Here is a 12,613-nt window from a genome sequence, read left to right as displayed (position 1 = left end):
GCTTAATGCAAGAGAATGAAATTGCAAGGATAGGGAAATCCAAATGAATGAAATGTCTGCAAGTAAACAACCAAACATAGATAACACCAAGGACACTACAGATCCCAATGATGGTTGAAAGAACATTATTATTCAATAATCTCCTTAGCATAAATATGATTATTTGGGAAGCACTGCATGTTGGAGAATTTTCAAATTCATACAATCAGGAAGCCCTTTGCATCCTTTTTGTTCTTCAAGAAAATTTGACATGTTTAACTGCATATAAAAGAAAAAATGTGAGTGGATGGTCAATTGTCAATTCGAGTAGCAGCTATGTGGCTTCTATGATTTGATAGAACACAACGTACAGTACAAGATAATTTTTTCCAGCTATGCCTTGCAAACTGATTCTGGCAAATAAGCTTCCTTGTTAAAAATTAGGAGGTAACATATTTTTCAATTAATAAATTTTATGAAAAGATTTAAGTGTTGCAGCTCACAAACATTAATAGTTTAATGAAGTCAGTCAGAAACAGGAGCTACCAGATTCCTTCTGATTTTTGGCAACCATAAACTGACAAGACTCTTCTCCTACAATGTACATTATGTTTTTGGGATTTAATTTTTCCAATTATTGGGTCAAAGAGCCCCAATATGTTTCCTCAAAACAGAGCTTCTATGATACAGAACAGTAGAAATCTGATTGGGCCATGTGATGGACTGATGGATGCAGGGGATGGATCTTTGATTTTCTTTTGGGAAGGGAAAACCCGGAACTCTCAGATTAGGGTTTTCGCAGATGTGTCAATAGGACATCTCTAATAAAATGGAACTTTGAGGAAATGTTTGTCTTGGAGTTTGTGTTGGAGTTGGTTAGCTGGAACACTGACACTAACCTGAATCGAGATTGGGGATGGAGTGAATGAGGGAGAAGCGGCTGAATGGATAGCCCAACTACATGACAAAGGGGCTGCTGAATGAGAGATGCCGATGGATTCATCTAGCTTCTCCGGGCCAGATTTGAAGACATGGACCACACGAATGAGAACGAGGCCCTGATTAAAACTATGAAACAGGGAATCGTCCCCCTAAGGAGTATGTCTTGGACTTCAGAAGAGTGGCCGGAAACCTTTGACACTGGCCTGAGTCAATCCTTATCTTCTATTTTAAAGAAGCATCGACCCAGAGATCAGTCCATCACATGGCCCCATCAAATCAAATACTTTATCACCAACCCTGATCTTTATCACCAACTATAGACTTCATCGTCTCCTACTTCTTCTGAGAACTTCTTTAAAACAATTATGTTAAAGTTCATAAAAATAGAGTAGCAGGCAACCAAGAGCACATGTTAAAAAGTCAGTGAATACCTGCATATGCTGTGCTTATAAATTATCTTTGCTCCTGCCAGTGATCTGCTGGAAGAAGCCATGTAGTAAGAATATCACTCCCTTGAATTCAACATCAGTTTAGACCCTGTGAGCTTGTTAGGCAGAGGAAGCAATTCCTCCCTGCTCCAAATGAAATCCAAATATCACCCTGGAGACAAAGCAACAGCAAGTACAGATTTCTGTGCCAAAGATGTTTTAAAAGCTAGTTTCACTCAACTATTTAACTTGAAAGTTTTAAATATTTTTTAATTCTATTTTTTTAAATTTAATTCTAAAAAAAATGTTTAATATTGAAATGCCTGCCGAAACCAGCTTTGTAGGCTTTACCCTCACTGGTCATGTCTGCACTAAACTCCAACATAGGCTACTGAATCTGCAATATTTAATTTATTGACTATTCTTGTTGAATTGATTTTTTTCCTACGGGCAGATGTTGAACTAGTATGCATTCATATCTGAAAACAAAAGTGCCTGACAAGATATCAATCTTCTGTTCAATTATTGTTCAATGTGGCAGGTGAAGCTGCCGTTAAGGTGCTCTGAGAATGTGGAAAGGGCCATGAAATTGTAATTTATGGGGCAAATATATGCCATTAAGCTGGCTGCACATTTTAAAGAAACCTTGTAGAAAAAGTGACATCCTATTAAAAATAAGCTTAGGAACCAGGACAGATTGTGCCTATCATTTTATAGGATATATAATGAGGAGGGAGGGGAGGGGAGCTACATAAAGCATTTGATGAATTTCACTGGGATGTTTTGTAGAAGATTTTGTCCTTCCCAAATGCTTATTGGGAATAGAGTTTGACATATAGTATTTCCCAACATGTTAGGATACTAAGAAGCAGTTCCTGTCCTAAGAATTATGAAAGCATAACAATGTGGTGGAGAGATAACAATGACATTCTGTATCTGAGCAGTACTTCAGCATTTCCATTAAGCATTTCAAAAACTGGCATATGCATTCACAAGCTAAGGGTAGTGTGATTGTCAGTGAGAACCCATTAAACCAGTGCTTTCCAAACCTGGGTAAAAGTTTTTCTTTGGGTAATATATTATGGTACGGACATTTAAAGTGACTTAAAATGTCACTGGGTAAAAAGGACTGTTTGAGAAGCGGTTTTCAAAAAAAAAAAAAAAAAAAAAGTTTGGGAAGCACTGCATTAAGCCAAGAAACTCAAGTGCGTTGAAATCAAGTAAATTCTTCTGATAGCTATGAAAACCAGTAAGGTTTGTTCACTAGATTATCTATAACCTGAGGTTCTAATAAACATTTTACAAGCAAAACATTTTACAAGCTGGCGTCCATTGATAAAGCTCTATGTTATATGAGATTATTACTGAGTCATCAGCCTGTGGAATTAAACAATCTAGGAACATAAAAAGCTTTCAAACTCAAGATTAGTTTAAAATTCACTTAAAGTAATGCTCGGAGCAGAGAATATGCTATTATTTGCTCTTAGACCAAATATTTAGTGAGAAGAGGAAGATCAGTCCCCAGTTCTAAACCACAGAATTGATCCTTTAAATGATCAGCAGTTATAGGAAACAACCAGCTTATTTTCTACCCAGAAATAGCAGAATTGAGGGAGAGGGGAAGTATTATGAGAATCACTATTGACTTCAACTTTGGTTTGATAAAATGAGCACCCCTGATTTTCAGGTCAATAGGGGAAAGGGGGATTGAATTGCAGAGTTCATCCCTCATAACCTACCACCCATAAAAGTCACTTTAATTACAATTGTAATTATCAGAAGGGTTCCAATTTTGTTTTACTCTTCTTGAAACGTTTCAGTTCAGGTGAAGGATTCTTTTGAACTCAAAACAACCCTGGAATGATCAGGATAGCACTGGGACACTTCTGATAATTTCAGAACTTTTGTCAATTTGAAACTGAGTGTTTCAGTTTAAAACATTTTTCCCATCATTATGTGTTTGTGTTAAAAAAATCTCAATTGCAAACTTTGTAAATGAAATGTAGAATCTCTCTTTTCCATCCAAAAATAAACTAGGGCAATAAAACATTAATAGCAGTTGTTACTTATCACATCTAGGGCTCCACCAGTTGCTACTTCCTGGCAACCATATTCAATCTCTCTGTTTTTCAGTGGCCCCCAAGACACATTTCATCCTTAATAATTCATAGCAATTGCAATGAAAATATCCATCCTTGAACAAAAGGTGCTTTTTCAGGAGGCAAGTAGACTTCCTTCTTTTTTTCTTTTGAAGATATATTGCTTCTCATCCAAGAAGCTTCTTCAGCTCTGACTGGATGGTGGGGTATGGAAGGATTTATATTCCTTGCAGACAGCAGGTCATTTATGCTATTTTAGGCCACTTGGAGGCCACTTGGAGTTTTATCTGTGACCTCAGGGTCATCTGAGTAGTGCAAAGTGCAACCTTCTTGGTTGCAGGATGTTTTGTGCCCAATGTTCCTTCACCGTTGAAGACAGGCGCAGTCTGTTGGGGATGAGTCTGTGTTGTCTGCATCTCAAACTAAAGTGCAAATGGTTCGTATAGTCTGCAATTTTTCGATAAATTCATTCATATTCCCATACCATTTGAAGGAGGTGTACATCCCAAAGTGCATAACTAAAAGTCTATGGAGATTCTCAGGCATCCAGGTCATGGTTGTCCCAAAGAGGGGCAACTTTTGGGACAACCATAACCTGGATGATGGAGTATCTCCACAGACATCCATCCTAGAAAGGTGGTTAGGATCTTGTAGAACAGTTGCAATTGAGATGCTTTCTGATAAATATTTGTATTTGGTTTGATACAAACCATAATTTTTAGGGATGGGTTTATTTATATGTGTGTTTGTGCACGTGTATGAGTGCAAAGCTTGGTTATAAATAGCTTCAGAAAATAAGATTCAATTTTTGTTGCTATTAGAAAAGAAGAGGGAAGGGATCACCTTCCTTTTCTACAGTCAGCATCCCCAAATCTAGGACAACATAAAATAATGTCCAAGGTATTTAAGGACACTAAGCTTCCAGAAACTTAAAGCAAAGAACAAAACATGTTTTAAAAAGCATAAAATAACTTTATTGATTTATGACTACTGGGCCCTAATAATATGCATATTAATCAATAATATAATTTATTTAAAGAGTTTGTCTGTATCACAAATTTCCATAGATGCATAATTGGGAAGGAAATTTAAAATAGACAAAATAAAAGCTGAGAAAATCTTAGAAGGGTATCTGATACCAAAGTTCTGGTTTGTTTTTTTCAATTATTTATAGTTTTTTAAAATTGTTTCTGCTCTACCATAAAAATTGCATGCATTTTTTAATCACAATGGGACACAAATATCAGTGGCTTATGATTGGATTTTATATTTTCCAGGTAAGCAAGTCATTACTTCCTTATCCAGGTACATTTCATGTAACCTTTCAAAGTAAAATTCTAATCTAATTGAAATCCATAAGAATCTATTCTATTTCCATATTATGATGGAAATAAGATGGAGGGAAATGAAAGGGTATCTTATGTGTGATATGTAGAAAACAGCAATGTTTTGAAAAGAAATTGCACATTTCTTTTTTATATATAACATTAAGTTTTTAAAGTAAAGTTAAAAAATCTGACAAGTAATTAATAGTCACAAGGGAGAATAGAAAGTAAGATAGAATAGAGAAAGAAATAACAGATAGAGGTACAATAAAATAGAAATATATAGAATGATACACAAAAAAAACGATTTCTGACTTCTTTGGAAGCAGCTATAAATAAAACTTAAGTTTAATTCTTGTTCTACAGTTAGAGCATAGCATGCATTTTTAAAGTAATCTACAAATGTTACCAGAAATCAAATCCATATGTCATTAGTTCATTTTTTTTTTTCTGTTTTGCAAAAAAAAATCCAAAAGGGGTATCCAGCTAGTATTAAATTTGGCCAATGTGTTTCTCTAAATACAGCCATCGGTTCAGGAAATTGTAAATAAATTGTAAGGGGAGACATAATAAAAGTCTTCCAATACTTGAAGGGCTATCACAGAGAAGAAGACATCAATTTATTCTCCATAACACCTGAGGACAGGACAAAAAACATTGGGTCATGTCAGAGGGAGATCCAACCTGGAAATAAGGAGGAATTTCCTTAGAAGAATAATTAATAATTAATGGAACAACTTGCCTCCCAGAGTTATGAATGCTTCAATTCTGGGGGGTTTCATGAAAAAAGTTGGGACCATTTGCCAGGGATGGTATAAGGATTCGTACTTTGGGCAGGCAGTTGGACTAGAAGAAATTCAAGGTCCTTTCCAACCCTACAATTCCATAATTTTAAAGCTTGAAGGGCTGTGACTACAATACTGACATTTATCTAACTGAAAATGTCTAACTATTAAAACCAATTCAGGTTGCATATTTTTCTCCAATAAGATGTGGTCCATGAAATTAAGGAATTGTTCCAAAACTTAACTAAATAGAAATTAGATGAGAAGAAGATGAGCTAACATTAGTGCCTTTCCGTTCAAGCTGGTAGTCACCAAATCGGTTCAGGCTGATGGAGACATTTATATGGAAGACATCAAAGTAGAAAAAGCTGCTAGAGGAAAATTGAAATAACCCTGCTATTTTTAATTCCTGGATTGTAAATTTGAGCAGAGGAAGGCAAATAAAAGGGTGCTATAAGAATCTTTCATGTCTATTTTATTTATTTTTTGTTTTTATATACAAGACTCCACTGGAAGTGAAAGATCACTTTGTTATTGATTGCACTGAATGTGGCTGTCTCCTGCTTTAAATCTCCCAACAGACAGCTGCTTTCATTGTTCAAGTCTTATATTCAGCAGCTGTCCCAGGATGCCAGAGTTGGTTTTAAATCAACATCTCCCCATCTTCAAGCAGCTGTTACCAACTCTAGGATTCAGGTTCTATCTTGAGTCTTGAATGAGCAATGACGCTTATATCAACCCTGGTGGTAACTTAAATTGATGCTGTGCCTCAGATTATATTATGTCTCCATGCAGTTTGTTAATTTGTAAACAGAGATGAACCAAATGTTCTCCTGATTAAGTTTTTAAACTCAGAAGGGGGGGGTTAAAAAACATCCCCTTTAACTTCCCATCTCTTTGTGGTTGTTTGGCTCCAAATAAAGTATCATATGAACAATTGCATCCTCTCCTGTTTGTTTCTTCTTTTTTTGATAATCTGACAAATAATCAGTTGTGTAATTGTGTAATCAATTGTGATAATATGATGCTGCTACATAGATAGATGATTACAAAGACAAAGTCTTCCCTTTTTAGGGAAGATGGTTGAGAAGATTATTGTGTAACAGCTTCAGAGGGTCCAGGATGAAGTGGATTATCTGGACCCCTTTCAGTTGTGTTTCAGATCTTTATATAGGACTGAGACACATTGGTCATGTTTATTGATGACCTCTGGCAAAAATAGGATAGGAGTAAATGCAACCATACTTCCCTGACTTTATCTCTTGGTTGCCTTCAAGTCCATGCTATCCTCTTGGATCAGCTGCAGTAGTTGGGAGTGGACAGCATTGTGTGGAGTTAGTTCTTTTCCTTCTCTAGGGGCCAGTTTCAGTCAATGTTAAGTGAGGGCAAGAAATTCTGCCTTTGTCCCCTAAATTGTGGTGTGCCACAGGTTTCAGCACTCTGCTCCTGTTTAAAATCTACATGAAGGTGCCTGATAAGGTCTTCATAGTGTGAGTTATCACCAGTATGCTGATGATATCCAGCTATATATCTCTGCCCTGTTGAAGTAGGAGATGATGCTTGGTATGTGGAGACAGAAGGGGGATTGGATGGAAAACAAAACAAGCTTCAGCTCAATTCTGACAAGACTGAGTGGCTTTCAGTTTTGGAACCACCTGGACCTAAGAATTTACCACCTGTGGTTCTGGATGAAGTTGCCCTTTCCCAGACCAATCTGGGGTTCATTCTGGATTCATGACTCCTACTCAAAAGAGCAGGAAGCAATTGTGGCTAGGAGGGTCTTTGCAAAGTTTTGAGTGATAAACTATAAAGCCTTACATGGCATGGGGTCAGGTTGAAGGACCATCTCAACCTAATGACATCTACCTGTTACATCAGGTACATCGGAAGAGGCTTATTACAGGTTCCATCTACTAGAGAGTGTCATCCAGCAGGACCTAGGGGGGTCTTTTCTACTGTCTTTACCCTATGGAACATCATACCACACCCCCCCCAAGTCAGGATGTTGGCCCACCTTGATGGCCTTCCAGAAGGGCCTGAAGACCTGGTTTTGCCATCTGGCCTGGGGATCAGAGAGTGGTATAGAGCCCATAAAATGGCTGTACTGTTTGTGATGTACAAGCTTTCCTGTTGATTGTATTGTACTGTATGGCTTTTCATTTTTCAATTGCTTGCAATGTTCTTTATTGTTCATATAGCTGTTTTATAGTGAATTATGTTTACCACTGTTTATGTTTTAATTGTATAATCCACTCTTACAGATAGGAAATTCTATAAACCAAATAAATAATAAAATATCACTACAAAGGAACAAAAAGTTCCATTAATGGACAAAACTTTATAGTCTACCAGGGATAAATTGGTAAACAACACATTTGTATCATTCCCTAAAATGTTAGCTTAAAAGATCCCTTTTATGCTAGGAAAATACTTCTCCCCATCTCCTTTCAGCTCTGATTTAACTTTGATATTTATTTTTTCAATTATTCAGCTGCTTTCATCTCTGCACAACCTAAGAGTCATAAATTGGCCAAGCAAGACCATTTTATTTTACTTTATTTTAATATTCCACTCCTCTTCTTACTAACTGAAAGAAATAGATAAATAGGGTATTTCTGTCTTAGCTTTTTACATGTTTCAAAGCTTTGTTTTTTCTGACTCCAGCTTGTTATTTCTGTGAAAACAATTCAATGCATTTTAACCTTTTCATCATCTACCTTGTTAGAATCTTAGTACAGCTAGTGGAAATATAAGATCACTTTCAAAGCTCTATCTAAAATAATATCTATATCCTTTGAAAAATTATTCCTTTCATAAATCTTCTTAGTAATTATTCTTATGCCCAGCTGCTTAAAGGATGATAAAAAAAAGCAATATTGTGATGACTATTCTGTGAATGGAAACATGGATGAAAACATGTTTTGCCTTCCCACTTTAAATGGATACCTTCTTCATTGTATACAACAGTATAGAATCTTTCCAGGCTGTAAAGGTATGGTTTGAAGAATTATATATTACTGCACTGATTTACTATTGACACACATATCCAATTCCAAAGATGCTTTTTCACGAGGCAACTACACTTTCTTGGGTTTTTTTGAAGTCATTTCACTTCTCATCCAAGAAGCTTCTTCAGCTCCTTCAGCTGTGACTAGATGGTGGGAAATGGAAGGATATTTCTTGCAGACATACAGTATATAATATATTCGTTGCAAACATACATGCATACATACATACATACATACATACCAGGGGTAGGATTCTACTGGTTCTGTAGAACTGGTAGCTCTGAAGAGCAGCAGACATAGAACTGGTTCTGTCTGCTGCTGTTTTGGCCCACCTCCTTGCCCGGGCTCTTACCTGACCTTTATTTCCTGCTTTTTCAACCTCAGCTGCTTTGCGTGGCGCAGCTGCAGTTGAAAAAGCAGGGAAAAAGTGCTTTTTCAAACACTGCACAACTGTGCGCAGCACTTTTCAGCTGTCCATGCAGCACAGCTGATGATGTTTCACACACGGGCGCAATGTAAAATGTAAATCACCAAACCAGTAGTTACACCGGTCAGATCCCACCAGACACACACACACACACACACACACACACAGAGAGAGAGAGAGAGAGAGAGAGAGAGAGAGAGAGAGAATATAAAATAGACAGGCAGAAGAAACTGGCAGACCTCCTATCACTAATAGCCACTATCAGTCCAAATGGGCAAATGTTGCAAAAGAATGACAATACTGGCATCATGGCAACAATTCAAAGCACCTGGAAAGATCCCATTAAGATTGCAAAATGGGACTAGAGTAGCAAAACGAAATTGCCTTATTCCCTTGCCTTATTTATAGAGAAAGCATTATTTTAGAACTGGAACAGCTAAGGACAAATTTAGATTGCCTCCATGCTAAGCTAAGGAATGAGGCAAAGCCTGAACCATGAGGACATGTCCTCTAAAACTGGATGTTTATAAGCTATAGTGAACAGTTGCTTGCAAAGGAGCCCTAAGTACTGCTAAATCAAGCTAGCCACAATCTAAACTATTTTGTATACAAGAAATGAAATGGATATTTTGCACTGTGCAGTTTCATTTGTATCCCAAGACATTATGACAATATGAGACAAAAACAGGCGGACAATTTATAAAGTTGTCTTGAGTGGTACAAATATCATTCAATAAAGCAAATTAATAACTGGATAAAACAGAGTAGAAGAGCTTTTTCTATCACATGTTTTAAAGATCTTACTTAAAAGCTTCAGCCTGCCCTAGAACAGGTAGCAGTGAAACTTGGAGCATGAAAATATAAGATGGGCTTTGCTTGATCAGGCTAATAACAACTGAGTGGCTGATTTAATTAACTCAGAAAACTTACAAATGGACAACTCACTTTTCTACTTCTATTTCTACTGTTACTACCTAGCCACTAGTATACTAGAGGTATGCCTGTTACTCTGAACTTACTAAGCAGCCATGAAAACCCTTTGCCGTTGATAAGTCATATGATTTTGACTCCTTTAAAAAAACCTTCTAAATTGCTACTCACTATCCATTATTTTATTATATTTTATATAAGACGTATTTCTTCCACATCAATCCTATCTTCCACTTCAATAAATGACTCTAAGTTTCAATAATACAAATGAGGAAGTAAAACTATCCATATCATGCATGAGTTTAGATATAGCTTTCTTGATCCCTCTTAGCTATTCTTTTTCATAACTAAATAAAAATGAAACACTACACATAGTGTTTTCACAGAAGAGCAGCTTTCTAATAATTTGAGTCTACTCCTTTTCATAATCTGTTTTTTTAGGCACTGATCAGACCTGTGCAGAGAAGCAGAATTATACACATATATACTAAGGGGGACTGCAACAAAATGTAGGAATCCTTCTCAATACCTCATTACATTTAACAAAGGGAAAAGTAGGACCTTGTTAACAGAAGGTAGAAAAGATAATCAGTGACCTGGGACTCAAGGAAAGTTCTCTATGTTAGGGGGAAAAAACCTAAAACATGTATCATGACCATTTTATTAGGTCCAACTAAAATATTTGCAAATCTAAACAAATAGGGGTGTTATTACAACTGTGCCTTGAAGCATAAAAGAGATTCTTATAGAAAAAAATATATGAAAATTTCAAGAGGAGAAGAGGAGATTGAATTCATATCAATTGAGTGACAATCAGAAAGAACAAAGGTACAACAAGGAAGTAAATATAAAATATTGAATAAATAAAACACACTTCCATCTAGAACTGGAAACAAATAGTCCTAACACTGAATGTCATTTTTTGTAACACCAAAACCCTGTTCTATGTCATCTTACTATGGCAACATAAACATCAACATGTTTTTCTATTATTTAAATAGAAAATAAAGGTAGACTTAACACCATTGAAAGAACAAAGGTAAACTCCCCAAATCTTAAAAAAGCTCCTATCCCAACTTGCATAATTCACCTCTTGAACACTTATTCCTCTTGAGAAAATTAAGTATTGTCCAAGAACCTAAAAGTTGCTTTTTGTCTGCAATAAAACCATTATTCTTCATTCTGCAAGAGGCCAGAAAGCCATGGATCTTCTTAAACAGCCTGTTTTTTTTTTAATTTGAGTTGTTTCTTACTATAAAATAGTTCTCATACCAAGGCATCATTAAAAAGGGAACACAATGCAGAGCATATGCACATCACAATGCCTTGATTGACTGCATTCCTTCACAGTGTGTTCCCAATGCCACTCTATCTATCTATCTATCTATCTATCTATCTATCTATCTATCTATCTATCTATCTATCTTAAGAACATCTATAAAACCCTCTCTCTGGAAGGTCAAAACATGGCAAATGCCATGCCTGAAATGCTCTCATCCTGTTAAACTGCAGAGTTGTCTCTGAATTGCCATCTGAAAGTCAGGATAGATCTCAGTCAAGATCTCAGTCTCATGGCTGGCACCAAATAAAGTGCCAGCACAGTTAAGATAATTATTCATAATACTAATTATATACAATTGTGGGTGATTTTAGAATTCTGACTTACTAGTCAAAATAAGCTGGACCATTGTAATGAAAATCATTCAAAAAGTGTAGGTAGCTATGTGGGTGTGTTAAGGAACAAAGAACCAAAAACCATACCATGCTAACATCTTTCTTAAGGCCAACTAAAATATCTACAAATCATAAACAAATAACCATGCTATTACAATTGGGTCTGGATTAAAGATCTGCAAATTTAGCTCCACAACCCTTTTCTATCTGGATATGACAGCTCTTTGAAAAAAGACTTTATTCCAAAGTTAACACACATTCTTTCACTCAGCACTAATCCTGGGCATTCATTATACAATCTATTTTGGACCCATTAATGGAATTTGGTTGCAATTCTAAACATTTTCTGTTTGAGTTGTCTGTATGGGGCCATATAGTATAAGGCTCAAGAAATGCAGTCACAGTTTGGGTAATGCTACTGTCGTAGGACCACTAGATTCTAGATTGTTATGGATCTTTTCAAAATTGAAAGATCCAGTGATTTATTTTGCTAGCAATGATCTTATGTCCAATGAATGTAATGTAATGTAGATGTAATGCATTTGCTTAGTCCATTATAAATTATAAAATTCAGATTTGTTTAATTGCAAAAAGAAAAACCAATACAGAAATCCAATCCAATTTCAGAAGGACACAATTCATCCTCAATAATCTAAAATAAATATGAACACAATTGCATCCCACAATTAATATAAATCAATAATAGTGGTTATTACTTTAAAATATTGGTAATCAAAATCTTACTGCTATCCCAAAAAAATAAAAAATAATCCAGACAAATAATAAGAGTCAGTGGTTAAGGTGTTTGGCTAGAAGTGAGAAGACTCCACTTTCAACCGCAGATGATCCCTGGGTTACTTTAGGCAAATCCCTCTTTCTCAGCTCACTATAGGGTAGCCCCATATGTGTTGCCACCTTGTGCTCCTGTATGAAAGGAGAGATGTAAGTCAAACAAATAAAGCTGAGCTACAACTGAAATAATTCCCGTGAATCAATATGTTCGCTTCTTTCTCTCT

General features: G+C 36.0%; 1 protein-coding gene across 4 annotated transcripts in view; it reads right to left on the bottom strand.

Moving 5' to 3' along the window:
- Positions 1-12,613, bottom strand: part of SEPTIN9 (septin 9) — a 282,859-nt gene that overhangs the window by 96,998 nt on the left and 173,248 nt on the right. The window lies entirely within an intron of this gene.

The sequence above is a fragment of the Notechis scutatus genome, chromosome 2, assembly GCF_049901735.1.
Source record: "Notechis scutatus isolate UNSWTSFEM ecotype Mainland chromosome 2, rNotScu1.2, whole genome shotgun sequence".
Classification (NCBI taxonomy): Eukaryota; Metazoa; Chordata; class Lepidosauria; order Squamata; family Elapidae; genus Notechis; species Notechis scutatus.
This window is presented reverse-complemented; position numbering and strand designations above follow the sequence as displayed.